Source organism: Camelus dromedarius, chromosome 4 (assembly GCF_036321535.1).
Source record: "Camelus dromedarius isolate mCamDro1 chromosome 4, mCamDro1.pat, whole genome shotgun sequence".
NCBI lineage: Eukaryota > Metazoa > Chordata > Mammalia > Artiodactyla > Camelidae > Camelus > Camelus dromedarius.
The window spans coordinates 89,308,301-89,324,090 of NC_087439.1; the positions used below are offsets into that span (position 1 = coordinate 89,308,301).

Here is a 15,790-nt window from a genome sequence, read left to right on the forward strand (position 1 = left end):
AGACAACAGGGAAAAAAGGAAAGTGGAGGGAGGAAAGGAAGAGTTGTGACTTTTTTAAGGAACAGGGAGATAGGCAGTGTGACTGGAGAGTAAGGATGAGAGGAGGCTGCAAGGGCAGGTGGAGGCAGACAATGCAGGACCTAGAAGACCACGCTCAGCACTGAAGAGAAATGAACAGTCAAAGTAGCGTTTGCAGTAGTCAGGTAATATAATCAGATATTTTTGACATGTTTTGAAAACTTACTCTGATTGCTCAGCAGACAAACAAATGGGAATCACAAGAATGAGGGAAGAGAGGGTAGTCAGGGGACTATTGCAAATAACATAGACAAGAGATGGCTTTATGGTTTCATTAACTAGGGTGGTGATGATGGAGATAGTGAATTATGGGTGGATTTGAAATATATTTTGGATGCAAAATTGACAAGACTTGGCAGAAGTGAGAAGGAAATATTAAGGAAGACTTCTAAATTGCCAGTTTTTATTACAGACTGAATGTATTATTTTCTGAGTGCACTAAATTGGATTGAAAAATCATGATTTTCACTGTGGACCTTTGAGGTCAAGAAATGTATACTAGTGGAGAATGAAAACTAAAAAATCAAATGAGTTCAATACATATTCATTGAAATAATTTTCTCTCCATTTTTTTCTGACCATGGATCACCACCAGTCACATGCATGCACATACAATATTTTGACACTGGAAATATTATGGACTGAATGCTTGCATTCCCCTTCCCCAGTCTAATAATTAATATGTTGGAGATTTAAGCCCCCATGTGATGGTATGTGGGGAAGGGGCCTTGTGAAGATAATAAGGGTTATATGAGGTCATGAGGCCGAGGCCCTAATGATGGGATGAATATCCTTAAATGAAGAGACACCAGAGAGCTTGTTCTCTCTCTTTCTGCCCAAACAGAAAGAATAGATCATGTGAGCACAGAAACATGATGATGGCTGCCTACAGGCTAAGGGCAGAGGCCTCAGGGTGAAATCTATCTTTCTGGCCCCTTGATCTTGGACTTCTAGCTTCCCAAACCATAATAATAAATGTTTGTTGTTTAATCTACCCATCCTAGGGTATTCTGTTACAGCAGCCCAAGCTGACTAAGACATGAAGTTAGCTGGTAAAGTGGAATTTAATGAATTCACAAATTCCACATGCCATTTCAGTTCTGCCTCATCCCCAGACGATTTTATTGATGATATCTTCTGAAACCCCACCGAAGTGTCTCTACGTCCTCTCTCTGCACGTGGCAATATTCAGAAAATTCCTACTCCCAATCCATTGGTCCCTTTCTGGAAATGTCTCAGAACAGACTTGTGATCTGAGATGGGAGAGGGAGAAAGAACAAATGTTCACCTTGAGAAATTAACCTGTTTATCCAGACGAACCTAAAGAGAAAGCAGCTGTAGAAGACATAAAATATGTCCATTACCTCTCCTGAATCAGCCGCTTAAACCAATCAACTGCCTCTTTCTAATCGTATTTACTGGTTACAGATTACTCAATTGATCAAGAAAAACCTTCTAATAGAAGAACACGGCAAACTTTTCTTGTAAAGGGCCAGACAGTAAATATGTTTAGCTTTTCAGGCCAGATGATCTCTATCACAAGCACCTAACCTGTTGTAGAGTGAAAGCAGCCACAGACAGCGAAGTAACAGGTGTGGCTGTCTTCCAACACAACTTTACTTACTAAAACGGGCAGGGAGCCAGACTTGGCCCATGAGCTATAGTTTGCCAGTCCCTACAATAGAACATTGCTTTGCTCACATATTATGTTTTCAGATAATTCCACAATTACTTCATACATTATCGCACAATAGGGCAAAAGCTGAAATTGTAAGTGCCTTTGTAACCATTATAGGGCATAGCGTATTTGTATAAATATGTGGCTGGCTGTTAATATCATTCCCAGGTGTCATTTACTATTCAGCTGGTAAAAATCCAGTCTGCCTTTGGGAAACTGTGGCTCTGATAGTTTGCCTTCCAATAATCCACAAGCAGCCTACACAGGCCGATTAAAGCATTCCATTCTACAAGTCAGTAAAAGAAAAATTAGCTCAGTGATAAGACCAAGTTTCAAAACTTTGATTATTTACTCATACTGGGAGAGATAACTTTGTTCTTCGTCTAAAATATGAGGCCATAAAGATGATGTAACTTGGGACTCTTTAGAATCATCTTCCAAAGCTACATGAATGAAGTCATTTATACTATCAGCAAATGAGATCAATGAAATAAAAGAGCAGAACTATCCAGCATTGCAATGATAGAATCCGAGGCCCAGGACCAAGCTGTCAGTTACAAAAGCAACAATAAACTCCTCTTTTTAATATCTACTTGAAAGTGGATTTCCAATGCTTATAAATAAAAGGGTTTGGAAAATAAAGTTTCACTGTAGATATGGCAAAATCCCAACGAAATGAGGCAATTTGAAAAAGCAAGACATGCCAGTATCATAACTGTACCAATGGTTGACTTGATTAAAGAAAATAAGGAATAATTCGTGTCCATAGACTTCTCAGAAAATTTACAGAATGCCGGGTTACTAGGGAAAGTTTTAGTGTGTTATGACATTGCATCTGAATTAATATTTATAAAGGACAGAGAACTTCATAGGCACAATGGATCATAGATACAGGGATCATTTCCTAGAATAGTATAATTCTATGGACAGGAAGAGAATGAAAGTTTTCGAGTATTATTCAAGTACACAAAATTTAAAAAAAAAAAATACAAGTGCAAATGCGTTTTAACAATACAAGATGGTCTCCAGATATGAAAGACTTCAATGGAACCTGATCGATTTTATTCCTACATCTAAAAGAAGAGTGTTTTAGTCAGTAGGGGAATATGATGAGCCAGGCAGAGTAAAGGAAAATAGCAGGGGGCAACACCCTCGGCTTCCACTCAAGCACAGCACAGAGAGAAGGAAGCCCTAACCTTGTAGTTTCCACTTTTGAGTCCTTTTGGCAGGCATTGCCAATGCCGAGATGATATTCAGATGATGACCAGGAGCTACAGCCCAGTGGACAGTGTAAAACCACCCCTGTTATGAGATTATAAAATGCGATGAAGCCTGAAGTCGCTGTCTATTCAGCCCACTAATTAATTCCATCCAACTGAGACAGGAAGCGGGCAGGGCACAGCCATTCAAGGAACAATACAACAATTAACATCAGGACGCCTGAGGATCCAGCCCCCAGGAGGCCTTGAGGCTCAAGGTGGTGGGAGATTTGACTTCCTTGAGCTTCATTATACGCCCGTTGTAATAAATTAACATGGTAAATAACATGCCCACAGGCACCACAGCAGTCCCAAGGCTAGCCACAAAAGGTCAAAGAGTGGGAATCGGCCAACTTCCTGGGAATCCCAGCCCCTTTCCCAGGGTAGTTAGACTGGTCCTTCCACTTATTAACATATGAAGCCACTGAGCCCATAAAAACGGGCAATAGGGAGTGTCGCAGCCACCCTCTATCTCCCTCTTCTGAGATGGCTCGCACTCTGTCTATGGAGTGTGTAACTACTTTTACTCTAACCTGAGCACCCAACCCCCACACCTCAGGCCTTTCTCTTGCCTTTCGATGTATCTCTCTAAATAAATCTACCTTTATTCAAGTGTGGCTCACTCTTAAATTCCTTCCTGTGTGAAGCCAAGGACCCACACTTGGTGGAGCGCGTCTCAGGGGCTCAACCAAAACCTGGGACACGGCCATCTTCATGCCCCACACCCGTTTTTCCTGCATCACAATCACACATGTATTTTTTCCTGATTTAACCTCACTAAGGAGACTTCAAATCATGCTTTATATTACTGTGAGAAAGATTTTGCCGATAGAGAGAGAACTGTCTGATCATAGAGTCTTTGAGCATCTGATTTCCACTGACAGTGATTTCTCATTATAAACTAATAAATCAGAATTGTGGTTTTATGAATTAATAGAACAGATTCAGCTAACGTTATGTCTGCCTCTGGAAGACGGAACTATTCTCTGCAAACCCTCAGAGTTCAATTTATGAACCTTTGAAAAAGCGTGAGATCCAGACCTTGAAACGGTGAATCCTCTAAGCCAGTAAACATGTCCCTTCCTCAGTCCTTGGTCCTTCAAAGCCACTTAAGAGGGCACCTGCCCAGACTGTCAGGTGGAAACTTGCCCAATAAAAGCATACATTGTTCTGCCTCTATTCCTGTGTCTCTTGGCTCTGCCCTCTGGGATCTTGGGTCCAGGCTCTGGGTCATCCTGCCTTTGCCTTGAAAAATAGCCTGTATTTGAGAGAGTAGTTTTTGTTTTGTTTTGTTTTGTTTTGTTTGTTTATTTGTTTAATCCTATTTCCTGCTTGTGAAAGTAAAGATATCAAATACTTCTCATTTTGTACAGTCTCTATCCTTTTTAGCCCGTGTTAATGGCGTTTCTTGCCAATGTAATTCCTTTAAAACTTCATGGGATTTCTAAGAATTACCTTTGTTGTTCCAAACATTCAAAAAATTAACATCCAAGAATCTCTTTCTGAGATACACTTTCTTTATTCAGGGCCCCTTGTGAAGCTGCAGTGGAACAATTCCCTTAGATTCTTAAAAACCCTATAGTTTAACAGACAGTGTGAGATACATCATTTAGATGCTTAGGAGGAGACGCCATCTGAAAAGCTCCCTGAGGCATCATCTTAAGTCCTTTCTACAGTTTACAAAAGGTTTCACAGTCACACCATGGGCTTCATTTTTACCCCCAAGACTCTTATTTTCTTGACAGTGCCCTGAATTTGACCTTTGCCATGAGGTCTTTTCTCACTTTGAAATTCTTTTGCCATCTTGAGAGACTGGTAATGAAGTCAAGTAAGTTTTCCAAAATGTATGGGTTTTTGAAAATATTTCCACTAAAATCTAAAGGCATTTTTTTTGTATTTCTACTAAATTTTGCTTGAAAACTAAATATTTCCCTTTTTACCCCATCTCTCTTTTCTACACCTTTGATGCATGACTAAGAGAAGCCAGTTGGTACTTTGTATATTCTGTTTGGAAATTTCATTAGAAAATCCACCAATTCCTTAGGCTTATTTTCTATTTTCTGTATCTCCACATGATAATCTGAACACTCAACTGTGTCATCAACTTTTCTCCAGTCTGCATAACACAATGATTATTTTACCGATGTTCCAACTTTCATTAATAGCCTCTTTGATGTTCTTCCAAATTTTCTTAACAGAAGCCTCAAAACCCTTTCATTTTCCATTTGCAACCTAATCCCAAAGACAATGACATGTTTTAAGTTTTTTTTATGGGAACACCCTGCTCTTGGTACCAGATTCTGCTGCAATTATCTATTGCTGTGTTAAAACCACTCATAAAATATTGTGACAGAAAGCAACAACCATTTGATATGCTCACAAATCCTGTGGTCATGAATTCAGGAAGGGCACAGAAGGGGTGACTCTTCACTGCTCATGATATGTGGCCCACAGCTGAGAATATTCTGTTCACTAGGAGTGACTCAAATGGCCAAGCACAGGACTCATTTGAAGGCTACTTCAGTGAGATGTCTGACAGCTATATAGGGACCAGAAGGCTGGCCTCAGTTAGGGTTGTTTACTGGAACACCTATACGTGACCTCTCCATGTAGTTGGGCCTTCTTGAAACAGAAAAGCTGGGTTTCAGGAAGAAACATTAGGAGAGGAAACATTTCAAGAGACTCAAATAGAAGAGCTAAGACTTTTCTGACCTAGTCTTGAGAGTCATGCAGTCTTACTTCCACCGTATCCTATTGCCTATTGTAATCTTTGATCTTAGATATTTTGACAATGTTTTTTCAATAAATAGAATTCAGAGGGAGTATCTGAGTCTAGCCCAGTTTTGAAGGGAAAGGATTTAGCTTCTACGCATGAATGTGAAAGCAAGAAGGTCACATCACCAAAGAGATCATCAGATGGAGACGTTAGACCCCCTTTGGAAATATGTCATAGACCATTGAAATAAACTACTGAACAAGAAGGAAAACATGAGAAAAGTAACTTTAAATGCCATAAGCTTATGAAGAGAAGAAAAGCTACAATAGAAACTAAAATGAAGCTTAGTATTTTGGGAGATTCACATTCCCTATACCTTGCCACAATATCCCATCCTTAGAAACAAGGTAAAGTAACATACCAGGGCCACCACAGGATAACATCTGATACTTTATTTCCCAAAGGACTAGACATATTTTGCCTTCAGCGAGAGATAAGGAAATATAAATTGAACTGGACTGAGTTAACTCCCTGTTTTCTCTCCAGCACTTGGTACGATGAGAGGAGGCTGGTTTAACCTCTATTCAAAAGGCACGTCACACTGCAATAACCAAGTAAGATCAGAATGAAGTCCCTGCAAGAAAGGAAAATAATATTGGTTGACCAGGCATAGGTCTGGTCAAGATGCTGTGGAATAAAGATAAAACTATTCGGTGGTAGGGACTCGGGAAATGTTGGCAGTCGTCATCAGTCATGGCAACACTCAAATCATAAAGTATGTGAACACACAGATATTAAGATAAACATTGCTTACAATGTGTTCCTACTTGGTGTTCTTGAAGGTTTTAAGGATGCTAACCAGATAGCAAATGTGTGCCACGGAGTAGCAAAAAGTTCCCAAGATTGGAGAATTTTGCCTAACTGTGACTTTTGTAACTGTAGTGCTTACTTAATTTCTCAATTGTTTATTCAAAGTTTCCCAACTTGGTGTTGCCACTGAACACAAAGGATAAAAGTTGGATTACACCCCTGAGGTCAGATGGCTCCTCTAAATCCAGACCCCCATTGCATCTGGGGAAGGGAGATCGACTAGGCTTTCATCCTTGAGTCTTGCGCTTCGTAACTCTAGATAACAATGTCTGACTTCAGACTTACAGGATTCACTTACAAGCCCACTTGGTCAGGACTTCCCATCAGTAACTATTTCTCCGCTGGTTATCCTGCACTATAGCTCTCACTCTATTCTTTACACTGAAAAGTTGATGTTGATGATCAGAGAAAAACCACAGGTGAATGAGGATTTGGCCAATGAAATCTGAAATTGTATTTTTTTTTTTGTTGGATATTTATTTTGGTAGCAAGAATTCCAAATACCTTGCTTGTCATAGTACTCTTGTTTCTTTTTCCATAGAGCATTACATCTCTGAGATTAAAATTAATTGTTTTGTTTTATTCTAATGCCAAAACTAAAATGCTAACAAAAGAGCCTGGCAAAGTATGCTGGATAGATAAGTCAGCTGAGTTCACAAGTTCAAGCAGCACATAAGTATGACTATTGCCAAAGAAGATGTTTAAAAAATACACAGTACCCCTCCAAAAAGCTATTATCCTCATAAATGTGTACGGAAGATGAAAGACATTCTCATGAATAAACTGATTATAAATAATCTGTTCTCTGTTATGAGGGAAAGAAATGTCTTCTTCCTAACAGCATCAAACAGTCATCAAGAATTTTACTAAGAAGATGGTTATTACTTCCACAAGGTACTCATCACTATTTTTAGGATGCACGTGTTTCCATATAAACACCAGTGTTCACTGCAGTAGGTTCATATGGAAAAATAATGTGCGTTAGAAGAATGTACTGAAATGTATAGCTGCTTAAGGGCCACACCATCTGAGCCCATGCAATACTATGTCATCTGCAAGTCCATACAGACGGAGACACTGGCCAGTGAACAGCATTTTATTCTAAGTTCTGGTATTCATAGCCAGTTTATAAGTGCTATGTTTCCCAACTCCGTCTCCATTTTTGCCCTTACTGAAAAATAGTTTCTAATGAATGTTTTAATTATATAAATACAATGCCTCACCTCTAAGGTAAAAATGGCAGTTCAAGGTTGTCAGTCTTGGTATGGTTTCAATGGAAATGAAAAATCCTTGTCAGTCTACTAGTCATCTTGTTACCAAGTCACAGGTACGAAGAGTCAAAGATACAAAAGAGAAACTTCCAGAGACTCTTTTTAAAATTATTCTTAAGATGTTTATGTGTTCTAGATGTGTTCTTAAACACCTTTGATAAGGGAGTCCAGAAACATCAGTTTTAAAAATGGACAAGCCCAAAGAGTTTACCCATGAAAAGGAGGCAAAAGCAATGGTTATTCCATTCAGTCTCCATAATTATTGCTTTGTCTCTCCTGGGCCTGATTTTCTCTCCATTCACTCATTATTCTATAATATTTATTGAGAGACTTTTCTAGGCACTTAGAATATAATCAATGACCAAAGCAAAGATCCCTGCTTTTGCTGATTATTCACAATTGGATCAGAGTGAAGTGAAGAAGTCACACATGAATATGAATATAATAGATAAATCGTGTGGTATTTAAGGTGATGACAAATTCTATATAAAAAGATGGTTGAAAATATAAAATTAGGGGCTATTAGAAGTTTTTAATAGTGTTCATGGCAGACCTCCCTGAGAAGGTGAAATTAGACCAAAAATTCCAAAGAGTCAGCAAGTGCACATGAAAAGATTTTCATCATTATTAGTCACCAGGAAAACATAAATCAAAATGAAGTAATATTCCTTCACATCTACTAGGATGGCTGTAATCAAAAGACAGATAATAATAAGTGTTGACAAAGATGGGAAGAAACTGGAACTCCCATTTACTGCTGGTGGAAATGTAAAATAGTGCAGCTGCTTTGGAGTATACATTTATTTTCAGAGAAAGATGTAAACCAATTTAAAAAATTAGCAAGAGAAACGTTTATGCTACTGGAGAATCATAAATTAAAGGAAACTGGAAGCCAAATGTTGCAAACACACTTTGTTCTATTACTTATGGTAGAACACCCCCGAGCAACTTAAACCCAGGGAACCAACAATGAAGAAGGAAATAAGAAAATAAAAGAAAAGGTGGTTCTTAGCTTTGAAAAAGACTATACAGAAGCAGGAAAAAGAAAGGTGTTAAATCAAGAAAGCATAAAAAAAGACAAAATTAGAGCGATAATTTGGGTATAAAAATGACTGCTTCCCAAAGCATATGTGGGAGTTTAAAATATTACTTTAAATAATGATTTAGAAATTTGCTTTTAAAAAGCTCTTGGTGCATTTCCAGTGATTCTCTTAGAAAGTACTCCAAGCATATCCAGCTTCTGCAAAAGACTTTGCCCGCACACCAAGCCACTGACACGTCTTTGCTGGGCACTCGGACTCCGAGTATCTTCCAAAGAAGATTCATCTGACATTTTGTTGTATGGTCTTAACAATCATTTTTTGCTAAGTAAAATGCAAACGAATCATCTCTTGAGCACGGCAGGCCTCCTAGGATAAATTTGGCCTATTATATGCTTAATTGGTTCAATTTGCCTTTGAATATTTGGCTGGCATTTTCACAGAAAACAAGTCTAGTGCACAGATGACCCAGCTCTAAAAAAACTTCTTGCCACTTAATATAGAGCAGGCCAATAGAAGCGATGTTTACAAAGTGCCCAAATTGTGGTAAAGTGGTAACAAATCTAGAAAGGTGGTTATTGGTGGGTTAAGATTATTATTTGATGATGATGATTTTGCTAATGTCTGTTGTGCTGAACCAACCTCTTCCATCTAGTCCAATAATATGGTGTGCAACTACTCTTTTCTATTTTCCAATGGATGAAGTTAATCTCAGTTATCTACCGTTATCACCGTGAAAGATGAGCTAAGTACAGCAGTCAGTTAATTTTTTAGCAATTGTGTTGTAAAAAACAGAAATCAGCTTGGCTAACTTAAGCACAAACATAAGTTGTTGGAATGGTCTTGGGTTACTCATTTAGTCAAACAAAAAATTGTACAACTAGTTCTTGGAAAAGCAGGCTCCACCCAGGGTGGCCCAGAAGGTCTTAGTTTCAAAGTCTGTAGGAAGAGGATATAAATAGCCAAAACTGGGTCATATGCTCAAGCGTGGAGGAAGGGCAGGAAAAAGAGCAGACCATGGTATCAACTCCTTTACTCTGGCACTTGCCTTTATCAGTGACAAGTTCTGTTCCACCTCAGGGTCTTTACAACGTGTTGGTCTCCCTGCCTGGAATGCAGGTGTCAGCTTGTCAGCTTGATTGGTTCCATCACATCATTTAGGATTCAGCTAAATGTCTCCTGTACAGAGAATTCTTCCCTCATTATACAATCACAAGTATCCTCTTTATTCATTGCATTTGTCAACACCTGACTTAGTATATACTGCACTGGGCTACAAACTCCACAAGAGCAGGCATAGTCCTAAAATTACAGGGTGAGTGAATGAATGAATGAATGAACACGTAAGGAAGTGAACTATCAGGGTCATTGGAATATGGCTGATTGCAGCTTTGCTGACTTCTCCACTCCCTTTATGCCCCACCCCCCATCCTAATGGACATAAAGAGAAGATCTGAAGCCCATAATATTTCTTCCTGCTCTGGAGACTATTCAATGTAGGGGGGGCTTGTCCCTGGGGCTTCTATTGCAGGAGTCTATTTCAGGGGACACTGGGCTGCAGCTGAGCAGTGGTGCTGCGCTGGGGGACCTGAGCTCCTGCTCTGCCTCGTGGTGTGTCCTAGGGAGTGACAGTGCCCCTCACCTCCACAGTACAGGTGTCTCATCTCTAAAAGGAGGTATTGGGACTGTGCAGTGGCTCTCATTTGGGAAGAGAGTATTTTATAAAGCTGTATTAGTTTTTTTTTTCTTTTTATCTTCAAATATACTCATTCCCATACAGTTATATGTTGAAATATATAACACTGTGAGTAAATTTCCAATTACATCTACTTCAAAGTACAGTTAGGGCATTGTATTAAGGTTTGAAATTATGGTTGTTTGTAGGTAGGTTACACAATCTATCATTTTAACTCAAGAGAGTAAAGGGATGTTATCAAAACATGTTTTTAAAGTTGTAGGGAGCTTTGGGACTAGTGGAGCAGAACCAGGTGACTTCGGCGATGAACACGCAGTGCACGTGACTCCTACCTCCTCCTCTGCAAAGTCACTTCAGTGCAGCATCATGGCCTCATCTATTGCAAATTCTCAGACCAGACACACTTTTGTGCAAAAACAAATATAAGCACATCTTCCAAACACAGGCACCAAGGGAACGGACCCTGGGTGGTGCCCCAGTCTTTCTGCTGCTTCTGACTCAGATCTGCCAAGACCCAAGGGCCATGGTCACAGGAGAAGGAAAGGGAGATTATGAGACCCTGCATGGCATCATGACAGCCCATCTCCAGTCTAGAGCTCCACACACACTCCTCTCAGCGCTCCCGGCCCACCGCTGAAATTCGTAGTTCGCTCTGAAATTGCTCTGCTGTCAGGCTGCTTTCCACCACTTTAAATTTTCTGTGTTCAGACCCCTGGAATGTACTCTCAAGAAAGTAAAAGTTCTTGCTTTCCTTCCATCTATTCCTCATTCTCAACTGAAAAATCTCATTTTATCACTTTTCCCCAAACTTTTTAAACACTGCCCATAGCTGGGATGAAGTCCGGTTGCCTTAGACAGCCCCTTCAGGCCCCGACTACCTCTCCAGACTCGACACCCCGAGGCAAGGCCTGAGGCCAAGCAGCGTTTGAAATCTGTACTTACTTGTAGTCGGAAGTATGCTCAACATGGTTTTCTGTAGGAAAGGAGGTTGTGCTCATCTACCTAGCTGTAATTCCTCTGATGGTGACAAATCCTATGAACGTCTCTAATCCAGCCTGAGGTTCACACTCCTCTCTCTGATCAGTCAGTGCTAATCATGCAAACTAATCGGAGATTTGTTTTCCTTTTTGGTTCCTAGAGAGGGCTGATCAATAGAGAAATCACCCTAATGAGGGACACTAAAAAAGAAAATAAAAGCAAAACATTTTAAGGCTCTGCTCCACACAGATTACCTGCCATATGCTGTTTACAGAGACGACCCGTCTTCTGGGACAGCTCTGAAGTGGTGTTATTGAATGTGACTCAGAACTGTGTGCTTGCTGGGGCCTGGGCTTTGCTTGCCAGGAGAGATTTCCATGATCATGACATTGACTGTGCTATGATTCAATTTGTGCTGTGTGTGAACAGGATTCTCACATTATGGGAATTGCTTGATAAAGACTTGTTGGCGATTGACTGATAGGAAACAAATAAAAGTGTCTCACGCAGGAAGAGGTTCTTGCCCCAGACATCCCCCCCAAATGGGTGATCTATCTGAAACATCATAATTTATACCATTTATCACATTTTCAACACGAAACTTAATTATGGAAAACGAAGACTAGATAGTCTAAGGCTCTTATCCTTCATGAAGCCAAATACATCAATCAGGTGTATCAGTTAGTCTTCGTATGCCTGAAATCTTTTCCTTTGGGGCTTTCCTTCTTCCCACTCCCATGGTGAAGCTGTCAAATCCTGTGGTCAGGCTCTCAGCACAGGGGTAGGTCCATGACCCAGGCAGGTCTTTCTTATGACTTTTGTTAGATCGACTGGGAAAGATCTGCTCATTTTAATCTGGGACCATGTGTCAAAAGTCTGCCTGAGAACAAAGTCAACCAAGAGAAAACCAAAAGAAAGTAGGAGAAGGAGAAAGAGGAATTGGTGGCACTGTGTGACCTCTGGATTCTGGCTTTACCTGAAGCCCATGGCCTTTTAAAATTTTTACTTAAGCTAGTTTGAGTTGAACCTCTATCACTTGCAATTGGAAGCAAATATTAACTAATAAATATGGATTAAATACTAATAATTACAGAGGAATAACATCTACCCTAAATCACTATCATTTTCACTCTTTATTCTGTTGTGATACGAAAAGTTCTTACCATAAGAACAGGCATGGATCTAAGCATTTAATATATGAATTAATCTTTAAAATATGAAGTAAATACTTTAATTATCTCCTTTATTACCTGACACAAAGTGCACAATCTCAGAAAACTAGTGATTCCTTCTTGTCTAAATTATATAAATTTGCCTCCCTGAACATCATCTAAACTTGGACTTCTTTCCAGAAATTCTCAGTCAGCGCCCAGTGGTGAGAATTTTCTATACCCTTGTTCCACAAATTAATTCCTATAGTATGCACAGAAATGTAGAGAAATAGCTTGAAATGTGCTCTCCAGAGTTCATACGATCTGGGCTGAAATGCTGACTTTGCCCTTTATTAATTGCATTGCTTGAACTCATGTCTCATTTCCCTTTTCAGAAGAAAATGCCCGAAGACCACTACTGTAACTGAACCAAATGAACTAAAGAGCAGGAAAGACACTCCCCTGACACTGCGTTGTGGCAAAGCAAAGTGCAGCATTTTTTGCAGGGCACCAAGCAAGGAGTCCAGGCAGCTAGTGCTTAAAAGACCCGAATTGCCCAAAGACGCTCAGGGAAAAGTTTTTAAAGATAAGGTGAGGGAGGGGTTTGTGGGGTACGTGATCAGTTCGTGGACATTCTTCTGATTGGTTGGTGGTGAGATAATCAGGAGTCAACATCATCAACCTTCTGGTTCCAATGGGCCTGGGGTCTACACGTGCTTGTGGGCAGCACATAGCTAATTTCTTCCACCTGGTGGGGGTTTCAGTCTCTGCAAAACAGGCTCAGGACATGGCTCAGAATATTCTCTCTAGCCCTTGGGGAGGAGCTAAAGGTCCTTGACTTTGTTTAATGGCTAAGCTATTATTATTTTGTCTTGCTTGACTGTTTTTCTTTCTTTCTGCATTTTCTCACTTCTCTGATTAAGTGCACTCTTTGGAACTGGGGGAAGCCTGGGAGAGTAAAGTTTTTCTACAGACAAGAGTCAGGCGGAGGACATGGTGGGGATGGGAGTAGGGTCTGTCCCAGGAAGGCCCCACAGGGTCCTGCTTGGTTACACTACCAGTCTCAAAGAGTGGTTATATCTAAATGAGCCAATGTGCACGAGCCACAGTGACCGGCACACAGCAAGCACACAACAAATGCCACTATCGGGACCAAGACCGTTTATTACGCCAGCACAGCCCATCTCTTCGGTGCAGTCCTTCACATCTGCTCATGTTTCTGATACTGTTCATAATTACTCTGGACCAGCATAAAGTCACTCCTCCCTGACGCCTCCTGATCCTTTTTTCTCATCTCTTAGCCATCACAAAAAGCTTCAGTCATTGTATTTGCTAGAAGGATGCCCCACAAGCCTTCTCACCACATCCCCATCCATGAATCCTCAGAGCTGCTGAAACAAGGAGTCTGCCCCTGGAGAGCCCATGTGATTCCTCCCCTCAGCCTTTGTTATCTGAGATTCTGTTTCCCTTTTGCCAAGTCCCACTTAACCACCATCTGACTATGAAACATGCCAGGAGAGGTCACAGAAACCAAGCTCTCGTAGGGAGCAGGGTCTTCATAGCATTTCCCAGCCCTCACCGATTGCTAGCACCGCTGTAAGGTAAGGCAGATCCAACCTGATCAGTCCATTCAGGTATGAATCATTAAGCTCGACCAGACACGTTTCCTGAGGCCGCATAATGCACTCGTCTACACTTTAAGTGCAGGACACTAAAGAAAGAATTGAACTACAGAATAATTTAGATCAAAATGAAACAGCCTCAGCTGGATCTGTAAGGGCCTGGTACACACAAGGAAGGACCCTCAGGTGCCAGCCTTCACTTCCAGGGCTCTGCGTGATCCCTGCCGATGCCCACAGGCCCCTCTCCCACTCCTCCTGCGTGAGTTATTTACAGTTCACAGTCTTTGCTCACATAATTATTCTGTTCAGTGCATCTTTGCAAAGGCATTAAGTGCGTGCTTCTGAGAGCTTAGGGAGTACCTGCTTTCAGAGAGAGAGCACCTCCAATGCTACACTGGGCAAACCTTGCCCCATCCACCCCCAGCGTCTTCTGGGATGGATGGCCCACCTCCTGTGGCTTCTGTTGTCTTCAATTACTGGGCCCACGCTGTATGCGGAGGTTCAACAGGCCTCATCTCCTTGTTAGAGTTATTTATACTTTTTTCCCGTTCATGATAATGCCTCTAGAATTACAAGAACCTAATTTGCATCAAATCTGTAAAGAACTAGGATAAAATTAAAGGGTCTGTGTTTCAAAAATACTATATATCAATTTTATGACATTAAAATATGGTATTATGTTATTCAATAGAATATATAATTATATATTTATATAACAATACTATATATGAAGATAATAAAATGCAAAATAATTATTTTATTATATAAAATATAATATTTTCAGAAATTTTCCCAAAGCATATATTGATTGATATTTCTGAAAATGCCTTAAAATCTTCCATTCTCTCCTTTCTATTAATTTCTATAATTAATACCAATATCAGTGACATATTTAAAACTTAGTTTATTTTCTCTGTACCTCCAAATGTTTTTAGTGCAGTCCAGCTATGGACTCGGATGCTATTGACATTGATAATGAATTATGTTAGTATTTACTATGCTGACAAAGTATTTATGTACAGAATAGATACTAAAAAACTTACGGGTGTGAGTTAATGAGTAAACCAGTGAACTAATGGTCAGCTGAATGGATAAACAAATGAATACATGAATGAAGATGGCCCCCTCTCAGCAGCAGCCATGACATTAGTGACTTATATGGGTATTATCTCCATCACTCTTCACATCAACCCTAGGAGGTAGGAAAATTTCATTGTGTCTCAATTTACGAATAAAAGAACTGAACCCAGTTCATTTAGGTTCCTTACAAAATGTCACAGCTAGAAAATGGACTTTGTCTACAAGACTCAGCCTACTTGAGAGTCTTCATTTTTTTTTTTAACACTTTAGTGCTTTTCCCAGTGCTAAACCATGACATATATCCACCCCCGCCCACACACACACACACTCAACTTCCACATCAACAGAGTT

At 40.2% G+C, this 15,790-nt stretch overlaps 1 pseudogene; it reads right to left on the bottom strand.

Annotated features, from left to right (window-relative positions):
• LOC105087340 (large ribosomal subunit protein eL8-like) overlaps positions 1-14,416 on the bottom strand; it is a 69,258-nt pseudogene extending 54,842 nt beyond the window's left edge.
• Positions 14,417-15,790: the final 1,374 nt, after the last annotated feature.